The sequence below is a fragment of the Colobus angolensis genome, unplaced genomic scaffold (genome assembly GCF_000951035.1).
Source record: "Colobus angolensis palliatus isolate OR3802 unplaced genomic scaffold, Cang.pa_1.0 Scaffold16, whole genome shotgun sequence".
NCBI classification, from domain to species: Eukaryota; Metazoa; Chordata; class Mammalia; order Primates; family Cercopithecidae; genus Colobus; species Colobus angolensis.
Genome location: NW_012114710.1, coordinates 20,904,279 through 20,929,766, shown reverse-complemented (window position 1 = coordinate 20,929,766; position 25,488 = coordinate 20,904,279). Strand labels below are relative to the sequence as shown.

Below are 25,488 nucleotides of genomic sequence, written 5' to 3'. Positions count from 1 at the left end.
TACTGAGAAAGATGAAACAGCAGCTGAAATTAAGAACACCATATAGCCATTTCAAACACTTGAGAAAAGTTAGAAGTTGAACTAAAACTTAATTATAAGAGTAAATGTGGGTAGACGTTGTCAATAATGAAACAGACATGGTCAGAATTATCGATTTGACGTCTGGACTAAAACTTCATCCAGGAATCATCCTACCTTTCATTAATTATGAATGGTATTGATGGGGTTTATTTAAAAGGGAGTGGAGGATTAAATTATGGTAGCTAAAGATTTATCAAATGGTGATTTTTTTCAGTGGATGCAAGAGATGTGCAATTTGTTTATGAATATTCTAGAAGGGCACAGAAAAAAATAAGAAAACATGAAATCTTTGATTTATACTAATAGCTACTTCAAACGATTTGCAGCAAAGTGCTTATGCCTGGGTTGGTATTGGCTGTGACCTGGTCATTGATATTTTGTAGTGTTTCAGAGCTTAGTGTAAGCATTCCAGGCATTGCATTGTAAAGACCACAGCGCAGTTTGTGGTTTGAAAGGCTCTTGTAACCCAACCTGGCAAGTGGTCAGTGGAGACTACATTTCACAGAGAACACAAATCAATCTTATTGAGCACTTTTCAAGTAATATAATATTCTGCCTGTGACAATAATGAAATTAGTCTATGGATTTTTTTTATATATTGAAATGTCATTTAAATATTTGATGAAATACAGTACTTTATAAATATGCATATTGTTCAGGTTTTACAATACTAATTTTATTGATTTTCATAGAGAAATCATTGAGAATAATTTCAGAAAATCCCTGTTATTCAAAGTTAGTTATATTTGTTAATTTAGTAATACAGTGTATATTTTTGAAGTAAAGAGTTCATGGATTTCCCACCTACAATTCTATCAGTTCTTCTGCAGTATACATTTAGGTTATTCCCCTGTATTTCCAGTTCTTCTCTTCCTTCAGTTTATGGTGGGGGTGGAAGGGAGTGAACTTCCCCATCCCCTTGATATTCTTCGGCCAATGAAACATGAGTGGAAGTGATGTATTATTTCCAGGCGAATGCATTCATTTATCCGTGGGAGACTCCAAGCTGTCTCTTCCCTTACTATAGAGACAAAGGAGAAAACCTATGTTGAGATTTTGGGTAACTTGGAAAACTAAGAATGGAAGACAGATGCCTGGAGGGTCCCCAGGGCTTCTGTGAGGGAGAAATAAACAAAGTGTGTTCAAATACATTGAGATTTGGGAGTTGCTTGTTACTACAGCATAAATAATCTTGCTTATCCTGACTAATATATTCTGTTTTTTAAAATTTCTAAATTACCAAAATGCAATGCTGTCATGACTTCTCCTATATGATCTATTTACATATGTACATATGTGCATGTGATTATTTTAACATGAGATATTTTAGATCCTGTGTGTAACTTTTCTACATTCTTGACAACTATGTTCCTAGCATCATTTATGTGTGTACTTTATGAGTTTAACTTGAGTTGGTTCACCCCATAACTCTTCTAGCCCAAAATACAATCACAATACTTTTCAAAAAAGAAAGGATCTAAGGTCTGGGTTCTAATCCTAGAATTGGCTGCACCTGTAATAAGTCCAGGGCTCACAATATAACCTTGAGTACAGAGGTGTACATCATCAAAAGTCCATAGAATTTTTTTATAATCAAAAGCCTACACCAATGTAAAGACCCAAGTTTTTAATAGGTTTGGAGTTTCAATTGTAACCCCACTCTGAAGTGGTTATCCTTTCAGCGTAGGGTTAAAAAGCTTTCACAAAGCACTGCAGGGAACATTGGATTGCCCTCACCTACATTGTACCTAGCTTGGGATGGATAAATACAGTCTCATTCTCTAATGTTCCCGACTGTCTCTAGGAACACTAAATTTTAAGAGAGAAAAACATGAATCCTGTATTTCAAGAGAGGTGGAACTAAGCCATTGTTAACTCCCCTTAAAAAGGATATTCAGTGGCTAGTTCAGATTGCCCCTGAGACACCTAAAGCTGCATTAAGTACTTGTGAAAGTGAAAATCCACTGGGAACCCAATTCCAGTGTTTAAACCTCAGCATGAATAGTAGAGTTCCTAGCAGGGTGCACTTTTACATGTCTTTATAAGCAGATTCAAAACTTACTGTATGCAGTCAGGCTACACTATTTCTATTAAGCTAACGCTGACCATAGTCTTGAGCAAAATGAGCAATCCAAATCTCAAACATTATGTAATCTTTATAAAATTAGAGGGAAAAGGCTGATGAGTATCTGAAAATCCAGAATCTATACATTATATACCATTTAGTTAATATTTGAACCACAAAATATTAAAGAGTTAAGCACATAAAATCTCTCGGTTCCTATCTTCCTACCAAATATGGCATAATATAAATCCTCGAAATTTATTTTAAAATATATTGGCATTTGATTTTGAGTAGATCATTTATATTTTAAATAAATACTTCCCTCAGATAAGTGCTTTATAAATGTACAACTTGATACAATTGTATGCAATGTATGAATAACCATTTGGTAGAATAAAATGGTTCAGAATTTACTTAGTATATAATATATAAAATATGGGACTATATAATTTTAAGTTAATAGCATAGATGCACATATATTTATTTTAAAACACATGTCTAAAGGTAACCAAACTTTGAAGATTTGAATTATTTCCCCCGAAAAGTAAAAAGACTTAAGCATCCTTCCTTAATTCCATACTTGTTCTCCATATTTTAAGCTTATATTTGAACAATCTAACAACTATTTTACTAGCAACTACTGATAAATTTGCATTTCATTCAATATTGCTTAGCAAGTGTTTGTTCTGCTTTAAAGTCCGTTTTAAACACAGCATCTTGATTGCTATTTGACAGTAGAAGGTGAATCATGAGATATTTTAGATCCTATTAAAATTTTTCAGGTCAAGTACAGGTGATGGAAGAATAATCACTAAAGGATCTTTATTGTGTATGATGGGACCACAAATAAACTTTGCATCCCTACTCCCAACTTGTTCAGGCTTGATTGAAAGCTAACGGGTGAGCTTACATATTGATTTCCACATACAAGTAAAGAGGTAAAATAACCCCAGCTCATTAAACGTACCAGTGTGGTGGGTGAGTTGGCACGTTTTATCTTCTGAAAATAAAATTAGCTAAATTGTAGACATCTGGTAAGGTTGTTAATGGGAGAACAGCACAACTAGATGTGCCCACCCTATGGGTCCCTGTTTGTTAACTATTCAAGATTCTACACATTGATTCTTACACTTCTACATTTCCCACTTGCTGAAGGGACGTTTGCTTTTGGTCTTGAACACCTTCCTTTATTTTCTAATAGTCACACTGCTTTCAAAGTTTGATAAATACTAAATTTGTTGTTTGGACAAAAAAATCTTTTTTGGAAAAAAGAATATATAAAAGCTTTACGAATGGCATATTTTATAGATTATGTGTGAAAGATAAATGCTATAAATCTACATTTCACATCTAGCCTTTAAGGAGACTAGGTTTGCCTTTGATTTTTTAAATGTACTATGAAAATATAACAAAAGCTGCCCATTTATATAAAAATGAATAATTGAGCTCATTGTACCACAAGGACCATATTCAGGGAATGCTTCCTCTCTCCCTAAAGTGTTCCTACATTTGTGGTGTGTGTGTGTGTGTGTGTGTGTGTGTGTGGTCTTTATATCGGTCTACATTTTATAGTAGCTTTTTTAAAAAACGTTATACTTAAGTCACACACTTCAAAGATGGCCACTGATTGATAGAAAAATATTCTTTGAAACAATATTAAATGAAAAAATATGAGATTACTGAATAAAAGCTCATATCACAAATTACTTTGAAGATTTAAAATATTTCAAAGTTTAAAATAGGCATTTATATCTCTAAATCACAGTTTATCCTCTTTAAATAATATGTATGTATGTGTGTTTGCATGTGTGTGTGTGTATGTATAGTTAGATTATTGATAGATATATATTTAATGTTAAGATATAAGACAGCCAGGCGCGGTGGCTCACGCCTGTAATCCCAGCACTTTGGGAGGCCGAGGCGGGCGGATCACGAGGTCAGAAGATCAAGACCATCCTGGTTAACACGGTGAAACCCTGTCTCTACTAAAAATACAAAAAATTAGCCGGGCGTGGTGGTGCGTGCCTGTAGTCCTAGCTACTCGGAGGCTGAGGCAGGAGAATGGTGTGAACCCAGGAGGCGGAGCTTGCAGTGAGCCAAGATGGTGCCACTGCACTCCAGTCTGGGTGACAAAGCGAGACTCTGTCTCAAAAAAAAAAAAAAAAAAAAAAAAGATATAAGACAAAAAATTTCAATAACAGTATTTTTACTTTTCTCTTAAATTTACGAAAACTTCTTTAGGAAGTTGTTTACCTTTGTAATCATAGACTTCACATTTTCACTTCACTTCCCTGTCATCTATCTCTCCAATATGATTCCCTCCTCATCTTACCCTACTCTCAAATAAATGCTCCAATACACTGCTACATTAACAAGGTGATTATTACAAAGTCATGTATGAGCTGCATTCAAAAGCATGAGAGTCCATGTAGAGCATATCTGAGATATCAGATACACCTGAAAAATGTAAGTAGAAAGGAATTTTCAGATACATCTGTAAAACATAAGTATAAAGGAATTTTCAATGAAATATAAAGTGACTATAGGGAAGCCCTGTAGGTAGACAAAAATAATATAAAAACCCAACTCTTTCTATTTCAAGGATTTGCTTTATCTTTTTGCTTCTGTCTTACCCCTTTCACAACCATAAACCAACCCTTATTTCTGTCCTAGGTGACCTGAGTTGTGCTTATAACCAGGGCATTGCTCTGCAAGGAACCTGCTCTGAGGCTTCCTTGCATAATCTTTAGGATGAATTCCACATAGTAGTCACAGTGACAAAACCCATGTTCTCCTACATTGGAGAGAAGCATCTGATTAGATGTGGGGACTTCAGGCAGAGACTGCTGTCTGTCTTCCTAATTTTGGACAAGAAGTTAACTCCTGGTACTTAGAAAACAAATGATTTAAAAAATAACTTCAAGCTCTAAAACTCTGATCTTGCTCAACAACCAATGCTTAAAGAATCACAGAATCTCGGAGTTCAAAGGAATCTTCAACGACACTTTTCTTTTTTTTTTTTTTTTGAGACGGAGTCTCGCTCTGTCGCCCAGGCTGGAGTGCTGTGGCGCGATCTCGGCTCACTGCAAGCTCCACCTCTTGGGTTCAGCCATTCTCCTGCCTCAGTCTCCCAAGTAGCTGGGACTACAGGCGCCCGCCACCACGCCTGGCTAATTTTTTGCATTTTTAGTAGAGACGGGGTTTCACCGTGTTATCCAGGGTGGTCTCGATCTTCTTACCTTGTGATCCACCCGCCTCGACCTCCCAAAGTGCTGGGATTACAGGCGTGAGCCACCGCGCCCATCCTCAAGGATACTTTTATCACCTTTAACACATCACTAAAATACAGAAGAGACACCCAGAAGACCTAATAGGACCATTGCCAGCACTACAAAGGTAGATAACAGCAAACTCAATTTTTTTCACCACCAGATTAAATGAGTCAGAAAATCAAGCTCGTGATACAACATTATTTTTTAAAGTTAGATATATTGTTTTGTTTGCTCTGAAAATATTGATCAGAATAACAATTACAATTGACTTTTTAATGGAGAAAGAAATACAGAAAATGTTGACACATCTGTTAACTACTGGTTATAGGAAGTGTGTTAAAGATGTATTGAAAGTCCTTTATCCAGTTCTTACAGATTTAGCCTAGAAGCTGCAACTAGCAGCAGATAATTTCATTCCCCTTCCCTTTGGTCATCTTTGGCAAGTTCTAACTCTTAAATTTAACCCTATTCTTAAAAAAAAAAAAAAAAAAACTATTACAGGATTGGCTTAAAATATAGACAAAATGACAATAAAGGGCCATGAACTACAGCTTAATATTGAAAACACAGCCTCAAAGAACATGCTCCTTATTTCAAAACACCAACCATTTTGGTTTGAAACTTGGAAAAGGAATAGAACCTTTTCAGCCCCTGCATTGACTTTAGAATCGTATCATTATTAAGCAAGTTTAACTTCCCATGGAGAATTTGTTAATTATTTAGATCCAGGTTAAGTATGGAAAAAGGAACTTGTTGCTATTGTCCTGAAAACCATTCAAACAAGCTACAAATTTTTATGAGGCTGAAGCACTTTTTACTTGCAGCATTAATTTATTTTAGTACATGTAATGAACCTTGCTGTTTTCCAAAAATAATTTGAATCAGTACTTACAGAGAAGTAATTTTTCATCATTTGTGGGGAGAAGAGTGGGTTTTAGACTCCATTGAGAAACTGTCAAAATGCACTTTCACCTAGAGATACTATCTAGAATTTCAAAAAGTTTGTCATTTTCGGAACTTCATTCATTAGCTACATATGAGTGACAAAAATTATTTTTGAAATCTGCCTCCAGTACTACATGATTTACATGTATTTATGGAATTAAGTCAATGAATGAATCATCATAAGATGTTTACACAAAGTTTGACAGGAGCTCAATTAAGAATAATTTATATTACCATTAATACATTATTTTACTTTATTTTTTGAGGGAGAAGAAAAGGATTCTCTTTAAGATTTTATTGACATTGCATTAAATATATACAGCAGTTTGAGTAAAATTGTTATTTTTAAAATATTGAATTTTCTGGTCAGTGTATATACAATCGCTCTCCATTGATTTAGATTTTCCTTAATTTTCCTTTGCAATGTTTTGTAGTTTAAGGAAAAAGTTATGCACTTTTTCATTAATTTTTTTAACTTTTATTTCAGGTCCAAGGGAACATGTGCAGGTTTGTTATATAGGTAAATTGCATGTCACAGAGCTTTGGCATACAGATTAAAAAGCGTAGTACCCAATAGATAGTTTTTCAATCCTCTTCTTCCTCCCTTCCTTTACCCTCGAGTAGGTACCCATGTCTTTTGTTCGTATCTTTGTGTCCATATCTACTCGATGTTTAGCTCCCACTTATAAGAGAGAACATGTGGTACTTGGTTTTCTGTTCTTGTGTTAGTTTGCTTAGGTTAATGGCCTCCAGCTCCATCAATGTTGCTTCAGAGGACATGATCTCATTCTTTTTTATGGCTGTGCATTATTCGATGGTGCAAATAGACCAAATTTTTTTAATCCACTCTACCATTGATAGACATTTAGGTTGATTTCATGTTGTTCCTATTGTTAATAATACTTTGATGAACATACACGTGCACGTGTCTTTACAGTAGACTATTCCTTTAAGTATACATCCAATAATAGGATTACTGGGTTGAATAATTTTTGCTTTGAGTTCTTTGAGATATTGCCAAACTACTTTCCATAATAACTAAAATAATTTACATTTCCACCAGCAGTGTATAAGCATTCCTCTTTCTCCACAAACTTGCAAAAATCTGTTGTTTTTTGACTTTTTAATAATAGCAATTTGACTAGTGAGAGATAGTGTCTCATTGTGGTTTTGGTTTGCATTTCTCCAAAGAATGGTGATCCTGAGGATTTTTTCATACGCTTGTTGGCCACATATATATCTTATTTTGAAAAGTGTCTCTCAGTGTATTTTCCCACTGTTTAGTGGGGTTGGTTTTTGCTTGGACATTTGTTTATGTTCTTTATAGATTCTAGATGTTAGACCTTTGTTGGATTCATAGTTTGCGAGTATTTTCTCCCATTCTGTAGGTTGTCTGTTTATTACGTTGGCAGTTTCTTTTGCTGTGCAGAAGCTCTTTAGTTTAATTAGGTCCCAATTGTCAATTTTTGTTGTTTTTGTTGTGTTTGCTTTTGAAAACTTGGTCATATAAATTATTTGCCCAGGCCAATGTCTAGAAGAGTATTTTCTAGGTTTTCCTCCAGGAATTTTATAATTTGAAGTCTTGCATTTAAATTTAATCCACCTTAAGGTAATTTTTATATATGATGAGAGTGCTTTTCCTACTGCTTTCAACAAATTCAACTTTGTTGAAGATCATATGGTTATAAGTATGTGGTATTATTTCTGGACTCTATGCTGTTCAATTGGTCTATGTGTCTGCTTTTATATGAGTACCATGCTGTTTTGGTAGCCTTGTAGTATAGTTTGAAGTTGGGTAATGTCATGCCTTCAGCTTTGTTCTTTTTTCTTAGGATTGCCTTAGGCATTTGGTCTCTTTTTCATTCCGTGTAAATCTTAAAATATGTTTTTTTTTTTTTTTTTTTTTTTTTTTTTTTTTACTAATTATGTGAAGAATGTCATTGGTAGTTTGATAAGAACGACATTGCATCTGTAAATTGCTTGGGGTAACACGGCCATTTTAAAATATTGATTCTTCTTTTCCATGAGCATGGAATGTTTTTCCATGTGTTTGTGTCATCTTTGATTTCTTTCAGCAGTGTTTTACAATTCTCCTTGTAGAGATCTTTCACTTCCCTGGTTAAGTTGTATTTCTAAGTACTTAATCTTTTCATGTCTATTGTGCATGGGATGATGTTCTTGATTTGATGCTCAGCTTGCATGTTGTTGGTGCATAGAAATGCTACTATTTTCATATATTGATTTTGTTTCCTGAAACTTGCTGAAGGTGATTATTAAACCAAGCATCTTTTGGGCTGAGACTATTGGGTTTTTTAGATAGAATCAGGGAATCAAACTATCCCTGTTTACAAATGATATGATTCAGGGATAGCTTGACTCTCTGATTCTATCTGAAAAAGCCCACAGATTCTCTGGGAAAAAACCCTGCAAACTGTTCCTGTTTGCAGATGATATGATTTATAAATAAAGTATGTTGTTTTAAATAAATATTTTATTTATTTAAATATTATAAATATTTAAAATCACAACATCTGTAAACAGGGATAGTTTGAAACACTCTCTTCCTATTTGGATGCTTTTTATTTCTTTCTCTTTCCTGATTGCTCTGGTCAGGAACGCCAGTACTTTGTTCAATAGGAGTGGGAGAGGGCATCCTTGTCGTGTTCCAGTTGCCAAGAGGAATGCTTTCAGCTTTTGCCCTTTCGGCGTTATGTTAGCTGTAGGTTTTTCATAGATAGCTCTTATTATTTTGAAGTATGTTCCTTCAGTGCCTAGTTTATTGAGGGTTTTTAACATGAAGGGGTGTTGAACTTTTTCAAAAGCTTTTTCTGTTACTATTGAGATGATCACATGCTTTTTAGTTTTAGCTCTGTTTATGTGATGAATCATATTCATTAATTTGCGTATGTTGAACCAACCTTGCATCCTAAGGATAAATTCTACTTGATTATGGTGGATAAGTTTTTTGATATGCTGCTGGATTTGGTTTGCCAGTATTTTGTTGAGGATTTTTGCGTCGATGTTCATCAAAGTTATTCATCTGATGCTCTCTCTTTTTGTTGTGTCTCTGCCAGCTTTTGATTTCCCCTTAATTTCACTATTTGCTTAGCAGTCATTCAGGAGTAGGTTGTTTAATTTCTGTGAAATGGTATGTTTTTGTGGAATTTTCTTAATATTTCTATTTTTATTTTACTGTGGTCCTAGAATGTTTCATGTGTTTTTTTTTTTTTTTTTAATTTGTTTAGGATCATTTTGTGGCTGATTGTGTGGTTGATTTTAGAGCATGTGTCATGTGCAAATAAGAAGAATATGTATTTTGTTTTGGGGTGGAGCGCTCTATAGATGTCTATTAGGTCCATTTGGTCCAGTGTCAAGTTCAGGTACTGAGTATCTTTGTTAGTTTTCTACCACCATGATCTGTCTAACATGGTCAGTGGGGTGTTGAAGTATCCTACCAGTATTGTGTGGTTACCTAAGTCTCTTTGTAGGTCTCTAAGTGCTTGCTTTATAAATCTGAGTGCTTCTCTGTTGGGTGCATATATATTTAGGATAGTTAGGTCTTCTTATTGAATTGAACTCTTGACCATCATGTAATTCCCTTCTTTGTCTTTTTGATCTTTGTTGCTTAAAAGTCTGTTTTGTCTGAAATTAGAATACCAACTCCTGCTTTTTTTCTGTTTTCCATTCATTTGACAGATTTTTCTCCACTCCTTTACTTTGAGCCTATGGGGTCACTGCATGTGAGATAGGTCTCTTGAAGACCACATACTGTTATGTTAGGTCTTGCTTCTTTATCCAACTTGCCATTTATTTAATTGGGGTACTTAGCCCATTTCCATTCAAGGATAGTATTGATATGCTTGGATTTGATCCCATGGTCATGTTTTTAGTTGTTTATTATACAGATGTGTTTGTGTGATTGGTGTGTAGTGTCACTGGTTTATATACATAAACATGTTTTTGTAGTGGCTGGTAATAGTCTCTCCTTTCCATATTTAGCACTCCCTTCAGGACCTCTTGTAAGGCAGGTCTGGTGGTAAAGAATTCCCTTAGCATTTGCTTATCTAAAAGGGTTATTATTTCTCCTTCACTTATGAAGTTTAGTTTGGCCGAATATAAAATTCTTGGTTGGAATTTCCTTTCTGTAATAATGCTGATTATAGGCCTCCAGTCTATTGTGGTTTGTAGTGTTTCTGCTTAAAGCTTCACTGTTAGCCTGATGAGGGTTCCCCTTTGTAGGTTACTTGCCCCTTCCCTCTTGTTGCCTTCAACACTTTCTTTAAATTTGACCTTGGAAAACCTGATAACTATCTGTCTTGGAGGTAGTCTTCTTTTGTAGTATTTTGCTGGGGTTCTCTAAATTTCCTGAATTTGAAGTTTGCCTCTCTAGTGAGGTTTGGGAAGTTTTCATGAAACATGTCATGAAATGTTTTCCAAGTTGCTTGTTTTCTCTGTTTCTCTTATAGGGACACCAGTGAGTCATAGATTTGGTCTCTCTACACAATTCCACATTTCTCAGGTCTTGTTCATACTTCTTTATTACTTTTTATGTATTTTTAACTGACTGCGTTATTCTGGTGAACTTGTTTTCAAGTTCTGAGATTGTTTCCTCAATTTGGATGAGTCTCCTGTTAATACTTGCAATTGTAGTCTGAAATTCTTGAAGTGAGTTTTTCAACTCTATCACATAAGTTAGTTTTTTTCTTCAAATGGCCATTTTGTCTTTCATCTCCTGTATTATTTTACGTATTCCTTAGAATTGTTGAATTGGGTTTCGACTTTCTCCTCAATCTTGATAATGGTTTCAGTCTACATTCTGAATTCTATTTATGTCATTTCAGTCATTTCAGCCGGGTTAAGAATCATTGCTGGGGAACTAGTGTGGTAATTTAGAGGTAAGAAGACACTCTTCTTTTTGAGCTTCTTGAGTTGTTGTGTTGGTTCCTTCTCATCTTTGTGGGCTGATTTTCTTCAATTTTTGAAGTTGTTGTTCTTTGGATGGGATTTTTCTACTTTCATTTTCATATCCTTGGTGGGTTGATTATGGTATAAGGTCGGTTTAGTTAATTGACTTCATTTCAGGAATATTTTAGAGGGCCAAGGCTCAGCTCAGCACTCTGGGCTACATGTTCTCACTCTATGGGGCTTGTATAGGGACCTTTGCCTTATTCTCTGTTCCCATGAGGTTAGGATCCTGTTGCATAGGAGACGTCGAGGTGTTCCCAGACTGCTGGCCACAACACTTCAATGGGTGGTATCAGTCAAAGCAGTATTTTGGGTGGTAGCGGCAGGATCTAGGCTCATTCACAAATGCTAACAGCAGCAGTAACATGCAGGACACATGCTCATGATCTCGGGCAGGGCATGGGCACAGGGCTACCAGCCTCTGTGCAGGCTTTGGCTGTGGGAGCAGTGGGAGCATAGTGTGAGATGGAACCACTAGCATCTGTCTGCACATTTGCACTGACAACAGCTTGGTGTGGGGGCAGGGCACTGGTAAGTGTGGGGCTGACAGCCTCTGTGCACGGGTTTTCTCTGGCAGCAATGGCAATGCAGAGCCACTGGCCTTTGTGCATGCATTTGCAGCAGCGACAATGGTGGTGCAGGGCAGGGGAGTGGACCCACTAGTCCTCATGTGCATGTTTGCACCAGTAGTGTTGGTATGGTGAAGGAGAGAGCAGGGTGTGCTTATACCATCAGCAGTGGCACAGTGGGTGTGCGTGCACACACACACACACATGAACCTCTTGGGGAGGAGAGGTGAGGTCCACCTGTGCACACATGCACCAGCAAAGTAATGGGAGCCATGGATGAGTGTGTGCCAGCAAACAGGCATGAGAGAGGCTTCTGTGGGGAGAGGGTGTGAGTGGGCTGGTGCATATTGATGGAGCTCTCCAGTGGTCAGGTGCATTCTTTCAGTGCAGCAGTTCTCATGCAGGTCCCCAGGAATCATCCCAGTTGGGCATCCAAGGCTGCACTGCAAGCAGGCACAGGCAAGCTAGGACCCTGGGAGAGACGAACAGACAAGGAAGTGCTCAGGTTGGACTGGTCCCATCTCACTGGCAAAAATGCCCAGCTATCTTCAGGTCCAATGATTACCCTAAGGTTAAAAATTTCCTAGGGGAGCATGGTAAGCCTTGAGGGGTTGGTATCCCTGGCCATGCTCTGCTGCAGATGTTCTCACATCAAACCCTCTGGGCTCTGCACAGGTTGGAGTCTGGCCCCTACCAGCTCTCTAAGCAGCTCTCCATGCCAGCTCAAGTGTCTATAGGGATTGTGGGGTCTCCTGCTGCCAGGATTCCAGGGGTCCATGGTGAGAACAGGTTTCTCCTTACCTGCTCAAGTCACCCCTTCCCCAAGAGTCCTTGGGGGCCAAGAATGAGTGTGCAGTAGCCCCGTGTAGGGTTTCCAGTTTTCTCCCTCTTAATCCCAGTGTCTATGTCCTCCCTCTGTCTGCTCTCAATACCTTCCCTTTGAAGACCCAGTGGGAGTGCACCAGTCTTCCTGATGTCCCAGTCCCTCAACGGCAGATGTTCCTCCTGGCTGCATCTAGTCCACCATCTTGCCTCTGTTCCCATATTTTCTTTAAAGACATAAGAAAATTCTTCCCATTCAAATACAAGAAGTCTATTCTAAGTTGAATATGAAAGAATATATATATATACACACACACACACACACACACACACACACACCCATACACATATATATATATATATACATACTACCAGTGGTAAAAGATATTGTTGACTTTTAACCAAATACTCATGAATCAAAATACAGTTGGCCCTTAAAGAACACAGGTTTGGACTACATGGGTTCACTTACACATAAATTTTCCTCCAGCTCTGCCACCTCTGAGGCAGCAAGAACCCCTCCTTTTCCTCCTTCTCCTAAGCTTAATCAACATGAAGATTGTGATGATGAAGACCTTTACGATGATCCACTTTCACTTAATGAAATATAAGTAAATATATTTTCACTTTATTTCAATTTTCTTAATACCATTTTGTCTAGGTTACTTCATTGTAAGAATACAGCCTATAATTCATATAATATACAAAATGTATGTTAATCAACTGTTTTATGTTATCAGTAAGAATTTCAGTCAACAATAGCCTGTTAGTAGTCAAGTTCAAGGGTTAATTGTAACCACAGTAACAACAAAAGCATTTGTTCTGTTTTTAAGATAGTCTAGATTTCATCTTCTTGAGAACCTTATGAGGAACATAATACTGTACAAATATCTCCATTATACATGTGAGTGAATTAAAATTTGAAGAAGTTAATGTAGGGGAGTGAAAAATGGCTTCCTTCAACTCTTCTAGGTTCCTTGGCTGGAATATGAATTAAATTGATATAAGACATAAGATTAACAGGAAGAAAATATATTTAGTGATGTACATGTGCATGGGAATTCCACAAAATGAGACTTGAAGAAGGATCAGGTGACTAAAGCTTCTATAGCATCCTGGGCTACAGAAAGGAACAGGGACTTGGGGCTTCTGGGAGGTGGTGGCACAAGTCATGGGAGGCTGAAGGGAGGAGTCCTGGTGAATACAACCTTGTTATGCAGATTAAAGCCTCTCAGGTAATGGAAACTATCAGGATCAGTGCTAGGTGAATAAGGATAGGGGATGGTGTAGGAAAGTGAATCCCAGGAGGGAAAAGAAAGGTTCTAAAGCAGCCCAGTGGCCCCTAAATGCCCACCCTTTTGTTCTTAGTCCCCAGTGCAACCTCTGTTCCAGTTAACACCTAAAGCATGCGTGTCCTGGAACTTGCCTTCAAATTGTCCTTGTGGAGGTGAAGATGGCTGGTTCCCTGCTCTAATTGAACTAGGCTACAGTTTCATAACCTGTCTGCACCTCTCCAGTGGTATTAATTAATTTGTTCAGAATTCTATTTATGAATTAATGCATGCATTTATTGAGCATCTTCTTAGTAGTAAAGGTCAAGGTAAAGTCTGTGGGCTCATTACCTAAGTAGATGGACAGTCATGTGAACCACATAATATAGTGTGACAGTACAAGAACAAGATACGTAACAAGAAGCAACCGTAAGGAAAAAAAAAAAACAATGAACTGGGAGGTGTTGGGGTGGAGAGTCTGGGGAAATTTTTACTAAGGTATTAAAAACCTTTGAGGTGAGTGTTCAAGATAAACTTAATGTTAACCCAATCTCTGCAGTGCTGCCTGATTCCTATAAGCCTCCCAAACTCCACAATGTTCAGCTAGCCTGTAGCATACTAAAATGTGAGCATTTGCTTAAAAAGCAAAACTAAGAAATGAATGAATTGGGTTGATGTTTATTTTTGTGGGGACAGTTCCAGCTTCTTACAAAAATGAAGTAAGTGCAGCAGAAATGAGTGTTTGGGATAGATCATGGAGATCATGGTAAATATTTTACCCTTCACCCTCTGCCTCCAAAATATCTATAGCAGATACCACTTAGCAGCAGCCTGATAATTAATATTAACCAGAGTAGTTACTTTTTCTTAACACAGACACCTGACTCAGTGTTCTGCATATATTCATAATTCTTCAGAATAGGTACTAGTCACCCCATTTTAGATGTAGTTAAGGAAATTTTAATTCAGGGACTTATCCAGGTCACAGTAAGTGCCTGAGCAAGGATTGACTGGGCCTAACTTCTGTTCCTTGTGCACACGGAGAGGAATCTCCATATTCCTAGCTGCAGCAACTGCCAACAATGAGATGTGCACTTCCCCTCCACAAGTACAGAAGAAAACCTGAGCCAATGCCATTGAGTTTTGATAAATGTATACTATCTCAGCCAAATATTGCAAAATGCCCTCATTTAAATTAAAAGCATGAAACTAATGTCATGTTTTAGCAAGATATTTAGATCTATTCCCTCTCCCTCCCTGCAATAAAATTAGGGCTGTCATTTATTGCCATTGACAAAATCCTTATCTTTCATTAGCAAGTAAATAATAAACTGAATTCCTTAGGCATGACTTCACAACATATACATGGTGTCTTTATTTACAAAATTCCTACATACAAAGTAGTGAAGTGGGACTCCTTTCCTAAAGGCAACCTAACAACTATTGGTTCATCCACAGTTCCATCAAAGGAGGGATCTTCCTACTGACCAGAAGACCTGAACAGCCTGAGAATGATTCCTTTCAACTCTGAGAGAAGAAGCTACAGATGAAGAACAAGTAGGATGGTGAAGTGCTTAATCAGTGGCTGGGCAATCAATAAACACAGCAAACAGGTCAAAACCATTGAACTGAATTAAATTGACCTTATATCTTTGGAGAAAAGCCTAAAGACAGACAGAAAGAGAGCAGGCTGGCCAGGCATAGTGGCTAACATCTGTAATCCCACCACTTTGGAAGGCCAAGGTAGGTGGATCATCTGTGGTCAGGAGTTCGAGACCAGCCCGGCCAACATGCTGAAATCCTGTCTATACTAAATATACAAAAATTAGCCAGGCGTAGTGGTGGGTGTCTGTAATCCCAGCTACTTGGGAGGCTGAGGCAGTAGAATTGCTTGAACTTAGGAGGCTGAGGCTGTAGTGAGCAGCCTGGGCAGCAGAGTGAGACTCCATCTCAAAAAGAGAGAGAGAGAGAGAGAGAGCACAGGTTAGTGTTGCATGGGCTTGTCATAGCAAAGGAAATCCAGGAGTTAAGAAATTTTAGATGATAGCTTATCAAAGACCAGTTAGAGATGTATGCATCTTCAATGTAAGGAGGCTTCAACAGAAAGAAAAATAGTATTGTCTGTATGTGTATAGTGTTTGTGTATACAGAGAATTTTCTGTGCCCTTTTCCTTCTCACTCTGTTTCCCTGTCTGTTGGTTCTTTTTCTCAGCCAGTAAGCATAACCAAGTTTTCTTTTACTATCAAGCTCCCATTCAGTTTTGTTCTCCTCCTTCTCAAGCTTTCTTATTTCTTGTTCTCTGCTCAATGTGTAATTTGTCATTGTTCTGCTGAACTTGCACTATTGACTCCTTAATTGCTTATTTCTCTAATTGTAGGTATAAGAATCTTGATCTACAAACTCAGATGTACAAGAAATATATCACAATTTAATTTAATACATTGATTCTTTAAATCAACCTAATTCTAGTTATAAGCCATATCTTACTCAGCTCTTAAGATAATCAATCTCCATCTTGCAAGATCCTCCAGGACCTTGCACTGAAGAGATCTTTAAAGTCTTCTGTGATGCTGGTTAGAGACAAGCAATTTCATGTTCAAGCTGACATGGAGCTTTCTAGTGCAGATTCTCTGATGCTTTGAAATCATTTACTCCTGGGACCAAGACATCATTTTTGAGAATGAGAATCCTGTATCTAGGGTTCAGCATCGCTGACTTCATCCATTCTAAAGTGTAGGATCTCCACAGAACACCAAACAAGGCAGGGAGCAGGGTGTGTCTACTGAAGGACTCACTCACCTTCCCCTTTTAGGAATATGGTGGACATGTTCTCATTGTCTCCTTGTCCTCAAAAGAATTCCTCACTTTTGCTCTTATTTATGGTATCTACCATGATCTAGGCTTTCGGGAAAAAAAAAAAAAAAAGAAACTGTGAGAAACTTCACTTCAAGTGGCTCCTCTTCTTCCCTTAAAACTTGCTAAGACTAGGAACAATACATAGCATTGGCATGTGGAAAAAGAGAATTCTGTAAGAATAAAACATTGGCTAATCCCACTGTAAGTTATCCTACCACAGAACCTATTGAGCACTTTCATTTTTGTCCAGGTAAACTTGACCTAATTTTTCTGGTCACCCAAAGTCCACAGTTTACATTGGAGTCACTCTTAGTGTTGTACATTCTATGTGTTTGGATAAAGTCTTAATGACATACATTCATCATTGTAATATAATACAGAGTAGTTTCACTGTCTAAAAATCCTCTATACCCCACCTGTTTCTTCCTCTTTTCCTTCTATCACCTAGAAACCACTGGTACTTTTTATAATCTTCCTAATTTTGCCTTTTACAGAATGTCAGTGTAGCTGAAATTATACAGTAGATAGCTTTTTAAAAGTGGCTTCTTTTACCTAGAAATATGCATTTAAATTTCCTCCATGTCTTTTCATGGCTTCATAGCTCATTTCTTTTTAGTGCTTAATAATATTCTATTGTCTGAAATCAACTGTTTACAGTTGATTTATCCATTCACGTACTAAAAAACATTTTGGTTGCTTTCAAGTTTTGAAAATTATGACTAAAGCTGCTATATACAACCATGTGCAGAATTTTGTGTGGACATAAGTTTTCAACTCATTTGGGTAAATACCAAGGAGTGTCACTGCTGGATTGCATGAAAATAACATATTTAGTTTTGTAAGAAATTGTCAAACTGTCTTCCAAAGTGGCTATATCATTTCACATTCCCACCAGAAATGAATGAGAGTTCCTGTTGCTCCACATCTTCACCTACATATATCATTGTTGGTGTTTTGAGTTTTAACTATTCTAATAGGTATGTAGTGATATCTCATTGTTGTTTTAGTATGCATTTCCTGATGGCATATGATGTGGAGCGTCTTCTTACATATTTATGTAACTCATATATATATATTTACAGAGTTGTCTGTTAAAGTATTTGGTCCTGGACCTAATTTTGATGCTGAATATGATAGAGCAACCGTTTTTTTTAAAGGACTTTGGCCCTTTGTCTTCAATACAAGGGCATTCTCCTGGTATTCCCTAGCTATTCCAACATTTTCTTCTCTATCTCATTTATATTAAATACTTCCCACTGACTCCTTGACTTTTGGTTTTCTCAAGGTTCCCTTGACAGCTTTCCCTGGGAGCACTCACCCACAATTATGGTTTCAACTACCATTATCTCAATCCCTGTGTTATCTAACTCAGTACATTTTATGCAAATGCTCAAGTTGGAAACATAAGAAATATTTTTGACATCTTTGTCTTCTTCACCCTCACTCCCAAACCTATTTATCAGAATATCTTGCTAACTTTCCAGCTCAATCGGTATGCAAATGACTCTTTATCTCACTTTCATAATGTACATTTCCTTTGAGAACATTCAGCTCTATTACATAAGCATCAAATATAAATCATAGGCAAAATGTTTAATATGTTTCAAGACAAATATGAACCCAGTAAGCTAAAGCTTGTAAGACATGGGCAGAATTATTCAATATGTCAAGGGTAAGTTAAGTACACAACATATAAAGCATAAAATAAGTAGTTAGCAAGTCAGGTATATATATGTTAAACAGAGAGAGGAATGGCAGGACCACAAGATACTGAATATTCCTCAGGCACTTGAGACTAAGCCTACAAGAGGCACTAAAATATTCAAATGTGCTAAATATACATAACACCTAGTAGTCATGAGATCTTAATTCAGTTACCTATTGATTAAACCCATTCTGATGCATGTGACCTTCAACCAAGAAACACATATGAAATTCCGGAATGTTCATCAAACTAATTGGCAAACTGCAACTAACTGCACATATTTCTCTTTCAGTATCTTTGATAGAGGTAGTGTCTGCTATTGATTCAGGGCAACTTCTGTCCATGGTTCACCATCAGCAAGGGAGACTGATGTGGAAGAATGAGAGAGAAAGAGGGAGAGAGAGAGAGAGAGAGAGAAGACATAAAAATATTGAATACCCCAAAAATTCAATTGTGTGGTTCTTTACTCAACTTGCTCCCTATTCTAAATGTGTTATTTTATTCTTTCACTTTCCTCATAGTTCTTCTTGTGTGGTTTAAAACTGACTTAATGAAGTGGTGATTCAGTTTCCACTGTGAGTCTTTCTCACAGTGGAAACTGAATCATTGCATCATTTTTTTTTTTACTTGACTCCGTCTTGTATCAACATCCTAGAGCCTCTCTCATCACTCTTCACTTTAGCCTTCCAGCTTACCTCCGTTACCTCCATTACTATCTGCCCCCATTCATCAGCCAAATGACAGCCAGACTGATCTTCTTAAGATACAATTTGACCATGTTCATTCCAAACACTACTGAACACTTAGCACCGTCAACACTACTGAACACTTAGCACGTGCCAAGTATGATGCAAGGTCTAGGGATATAGCACATACAGCTGTCTTCTCTATCATAGGTTTAGCTTTAGTGGCTTTGGGGTAAGGTAGAGTAGAAAGTAAGGCTTTATTTACCAGGTAACAAATAAATAATCACATAAGTAATTGAAATTTTCAATTTTAGTATGAGTTATTAAAGAGAGGTAAAGGTTTTAAAACAGAAGTAACAAATAAAGATTGAGAGGAAAATTGGGGAAGATCTCCCTGAGGAAGTGAGCTGAAGGGCAAAAGAGAAGGAATTAACAAGAGGTAGAGAGGGTACAGCCTTCCAGCTGAAGGAATAGCAAATGAAGGAGGTTGAGAGCCCAAAGGAATATAGCACACTTCAGAGATTAGCAAGAAAGCCACCGGTGCCTTTAATTCATTTTACTAAGAAGCTGAATGGCCTGAGATGAGGTTATAAATCTGGATAGAGAGAAATCATGCACCCATTTTAAAGATGTTTACCTTTATTCTAAGAGCAATGAGAAACCATAGAGCAGTTTTCAGCACAGAAATGACATACACTGATTAATGTTTTAAAGGTTAGATTGAGTTTTGCTTGAACCAGGGCAAATGGAGAGAAGTTCAGTTGTGGATAAGCCATTGTCAAGCCTGAGCAAATGGTGGCCTTGCTTAGGCTGTGGACAATGAAGAAGAAAGTGAATGTTTGCATTTGAGATTTAGCTTATATACTTAAACTTCTACAGAAATCACCAGTGAATAAATATTATTGATGAACCTATTTCTAGCAAGAAGGAAAAAATGTTTAAAACAAAAATATTATTCTAATTGTAACTTACTATAGTATGATACAAAGCAAAATAGTTCTCCTTATCATCTCCCCACATGAAGACATTTTTATTTTATGTAACTTATCATTGTTTGGTTCATTCACTTTAATCTATTGGAGGGGATTCCAAATTGTCTACAGGATTCCACCGTCTCCCTTCTTTAGCCCTTTCCCATTAAAACTAATGACTACTTAAAATCCACAGATCTGGTCTTGCATAAAAATCATAGATGACTCTCATTGCTTAAAATGCTTTAAACAATTTTAAAAGCTTATTTTCAGGCCGGACATGGTGGCTCACGCTTGTAATCCCAGCACTTTGTGGGTGGATCACAAGGTCAGGAGATCGAAACCATCCTGGCCAAAATGGTGAAACTCCATCTCCACTAAAAATAAAAAAAAATAGCTGGGCATGGTGGCACACATCTGTAGTCCCAGTGACTTGGGAGGCTGAGGCAGAAGAATCGCTTGAACCCAGGATGCAGAGGTTTCAGTGAGCCAAGATCATACCACTGCACTCCAGCAGCCTGGCGACAGAGTGAAGACTCCATTTAAAAAAAAAAAAAAGCTTATTTTCAACTTGCAAAAGAAAAATAGAAAAAGGCATGAGAATCTCTGCATAGAAATGTTTTCCTCTAAGCAACTAAATTCCTTTTATTTCCTCTCCCTATAATCTCCATTTTAAATCTGAAAATCCCACACACCCCAATTGTGAATCTTTGATTTATAAAACTGAGAAACTTCCACAATCTAGCTCTAAGTTACATTAAAATAGTGTCATCTTCTGCTTCTCTTCACCTTGCCATCCTACTCGCTTTTTCCAAAAGAAGCACTATTAAATTTCATATTTTATTCCCCCAGAATGGTTTCTTTCACTTTCTCTCTAGGTATTAAAAAACCTACTCATCAGTAAGTACATAGCAATTGCTAAATTTTTTGACACCTTCCTCATTTTTCTAGGCAGTTTTTTTCCACACTGTAGTATGTTCTTTTCTCTCATGTAATGGCCTGTGAAGGTTTGCTTTGTGTTAAGCTTATTTCTGACTCTGAGAAAAATGTGAACTTTCTGAGGAGGAAGGATGTTTGTGGTCTACTCTAAAGCCTAGTCCATTGCCTGATATATAGTGTGTGTGCTTGGTTATTTTTTATAAACTCTTTTTATTTTTTTTTTTGAGGCGGAGTCTCACTCAGTCGCCCAGGCTAGAGTGCAGTGGCACGATCTCGGCTCACTGCGAGCTCCGCCTCCTGGGTTCACGCCATTCTCCTGCTTCAGCCTCCCGAGTAGCTGGGACTACAGGCGCCCGCCGCCACGCCCGGCTAATTTTTTTGCATTTTTTAGTAGAGACGGGGTTTCACCGTGTTAGCCAGCATGGTCTCAATCTCCTGACCTCGTGATCCGCCCGCCTCGGCCTCCCAAAGCACTGGGATTACAGGCGTGAGCCACCGCACCTGGCCATAAACTCTTTTTTATTAATCTTAATGTTTTTACTTTATCTTTGTGAGGAGAAAATTGATGATGGGTCTCTAGCATTTGTGTACTTCTTGTGAGTAGAAGCATAGACTGTCTGCTCCGGAATATCTTTGCAGGGATATTTGGATAACAAACAGGTGGAAATTAGAGATAGTGTCTCTCTCAGAAACCAAGGATCACTCTGTTCACTGTCTGATGTAATAATGATGATGTCTCCCTCTGGGGTCAACATTAGGCAGGCTTACTGCCTCTTATAAAAGATATGGCTTCCCCAAACTCAGACTGCTTTCCTAGAACACAACCCACTGTGTTCACAGGTATCACCTGAACCTGCTTGCTTTGACTTTTGGGAACTGGATCTCAAGGAACTGGAACAAAGGCTGAGACTCTGGATGCTGCTATTGCCATCAGGAATAAAATCCTTTGTCTCTGATCCTGGAATCTCAGGTCTTCTGCCAGCTTCTGAGTCCATAACAGATTAACTTGCTAGTGGATAAGTAGGATAAAATCTCAGACCCTTTATGGTTCTTGACAATGACCAGGCCGCCAACTGTGATCCCAGATTCTGTCTCCCTTTGATTTTTACTGGAAACAAGCCAAACATTAAAGAGGTAACATTGAAGACAAAAAAGAGAATTTTCCTCTGTTCTCGTGCCTGGAAATCATTAATCTTTAATCTGTGGGAAAGACTATAAATCAATGGGGACTGACACTTCAAGTTATTAATGAAACTGCCTTAATATTTCAAAGATACTGAACCTAAATGTCTTCCAAAATGTACAGGACTGCTCCAGTGTGTAGAAAGTTTAATTCTAAAATTTTGAACATATATTATTAAAACTATTACTTAGCAGTACATTGATGACAAAATAAGTATATCTTAGGCTGATAACACATGCTACTTGGGTCATATTCCCATTTTATAAAAAGATAAATATATGTTGCCAAACCAATGTTTTATTTTTGAGATGATATATTCTATCTTTATCAATACTAAGCTGGTTGTTAATCTACAGAAAGTGTAAATTTTTTAAAAGTAGAAAAGTAGTGTCTTGGTCTGCTTGGGCTGCTATAACAAAATACCATAGACTAGGTGGTTTAAACAACTGACATTTATTTCTCACAGTTTTGGAGACTTGGAAGTCCAAGATCAAAATGCCAGCTGACTCAGTTTCAGGTAAGGGCTTCCATCTTCTCTGGTAGACCCCAGTTTTCTTGTTGTTCTTTTCACGTGCTAGAAAGAGAGAAAGAGTGCCAGCTCTTTGATCTTTTCTGATAAGGGCACTAATCCCATCATGAGAACCTTTTACCATCATGATCTCAACTAAAGCTAATTACCTCCCAAAGGCCCCATCTCAGAATAGAACCACACTGAGGGTGGAGTTTCAACATATGAATTGTGAGGAGGCACAACTCAGTCCATAGCAAGCAATATAGTGTTTATATTAGTAATATCATGCTCCTACAATGAAAATATTAACATCTCTTCTTCTAAACCTAGTCTATATTTGCAGTTAAATCTAAAATGTTGGTAACACTGAGTTACAAAGTTTTTTCTCTTCTTTATTCTATAATTTTTGTTATTTAAAAAAACTGCTATGAAAAATATTTTGTTTTACACTTACATTTATTATTTTTAAATACCAATAAAAACATGGTTGTAACTTTTTACTTAGATATGTTTTCTAAGAAACTATTCCATGATAGTTAAAAAATATTAGACAAAGTGAACACAGAATATGTTTGTATGCCCACAATGGTCCTAATTGACTAATATTTGTGAACTAAAAGAAAAAAATAAGGCCAGGCACAGTGGCTCATGCCTGTAATTCCAGCACTTTGGGAGGCCGAGGTGGGCGGATCACAAGGTCAGGAGATCCAGACCATCCTGGCTAACACGGTGAAACCCGTCTCTACTAAAAACACAAAAAATAAGCCAGGCGTGGTGGCAGGCACCTGTAGTCCCAGCTGCACGGGAGGCTGAGGCAGGAGAATGGCGTGAATCCGGCAGGCGGAGCTTGCAGTGAGCTGAGATCCTGCCACTGCACTCCAGCCTGGGTGACGGAGCGAGACACACTGTCTCAGAAAATAAATAAATAAAATAAATACATAAAAGAAAAAAATAAATTCAATCATCACTTTACACATTTGTAATTGATACATTATATGTACACTATTTAGGCAGCTAGTCCTATCTCCTTTGTCTAATATTTCTCATCAAATTATATCATTTAAACTTGCAAAATTATCACAAGTAGGGAAAGTAGGAAAACATGGGAACCCCTCACCCAATTTCAATAGTTATGAACACTTGGCTCTTTAGGAAAAAAAAAAAAATCTACTTCCTTTATAATCTGGAATGAAAAATTTTAAGAGCAAAATAGTAACATTCCTTCTTAAATAGTTTATTAAAGGGAAGTTTTGGTATATTGGCAGTTAGAAAAGGTGTGAGCCTGAGGAAATAGAGAAAAAAATGCTGAGAAAAAAGAAAGGTTTCCAATGGATTGTCATTTCCCTCATTTTGATAGTTTTAAAGCTAGTACTTGTAGTAAATAGAACTTTATTGAAAACGTAAAATATTTCTCATGTTAACTATCTCATATTTTGAAGAGGTGTTAACAACTGCTAGATCATTATAAACCACTTTTTCCAAAATAAGTCTAATTTGTTCTGTATTAGTTCATTCTCTTGCTGCCATGTAGAAATATCCAAGACCAGGTAATTTATAAAGAAAAGAGGTTTAATTGGCTCAGTTCTGCATGGCTGGGGAGGCCTCAGGAAACTTACAATCATGGTGGAAGGCACCTCTTCACAGGGTGGCAGGAGAGAAATGAGAACCTAGCGAAGGGGTGAAGCCCCTTATAAAACCATCAGATCTCATGAGAACTCACTTACTATCACAAGAGAAGCATGGGCGTAACCAACCCCATGATTCAGTTACCTCCCACAGGGTCACTCCCTAAACAGTTTGGAATTATGGGATTACAATTCAAGATACAATTTGGATGGGGACATAAAGACAAACCATATCCCATTTTTTCACTCATTATCAAAATAAATATCACTTGAAGATCTACTCTGACCCAAGTGTTTTTGAGAAGCACTGAGCTTACTGCATTAAAAGAGACAAATTCTAGTGCAGAAAATATTTTTTCTTGACACCTCTAATGTATTAAGTGTTCCTTTATTAATCATAATATACTTACAAACAAAGTTTATTTTTTCAATTTGAAAATATGTTACCTGTAGGCCAAATCCCATCATATATTCATTGTGTGTAGCTTTACTTAGTAGGCAACCAATGAACACATATTGAAAGGGTTATAATTTTAATGCAAACAAATATAATATCAGGGTTTATATCTCACATTTATTGTGCTGTATCATATGCTCATTTCTTCAACTTTAATTGAGATTACTAACTTTTAGCTTCTTTTATTTATAGAGTCAAAAAGATATAAATATTCCCATGACATTATAATTTTAATTCCATCAGTTTCCCCTAAAAATAAACAATCTTATGATGTTAGCTTCTTAAAATTTTCAGCTTTATAATTTTCTTTTAAATCAAAACCTAAAACTTAACCCAGCACATCCAAAATTCTTTCTTTATCCTACCATATGTTTTCATTAGAAACCACAAATAATACAATGATTATAAGAAACTTGTAAATAATGTTATCACAGATTACCTCACATATGAAAATAAGTGATTTACTTGTGTGGTAGAGAATAAAAAAACTAATTAGTACAAAGATCTATGCTGTTCAGTGGAAGTTTTCTATAAAACATATGTTCAATGATTGTTTGTTTTTTT

The 25,488-nt window shown here is 37.0% G+C and overlaps 1 long non-coding RNA gene across 1 annotated transcript in view; it reads left to right on the top strand.

Moving 5' to 3' along the window:
* Positions 1-25,488, top strand: part of LOC105508304 — a 134,206-nt gene that overhangs the window by 54,024 nt on the left and 54,694 nt on the right. The window contains exon 3 of the long non-coding RNA XR_001001238.1: positions 15,449-15,547. This is a non-coding gene — a long non-coding RNA (uncharacterized LOC105508304). The remainder of the gene's footprint in view (positions 1-15,448; positions 15,548-25,488) is intronic.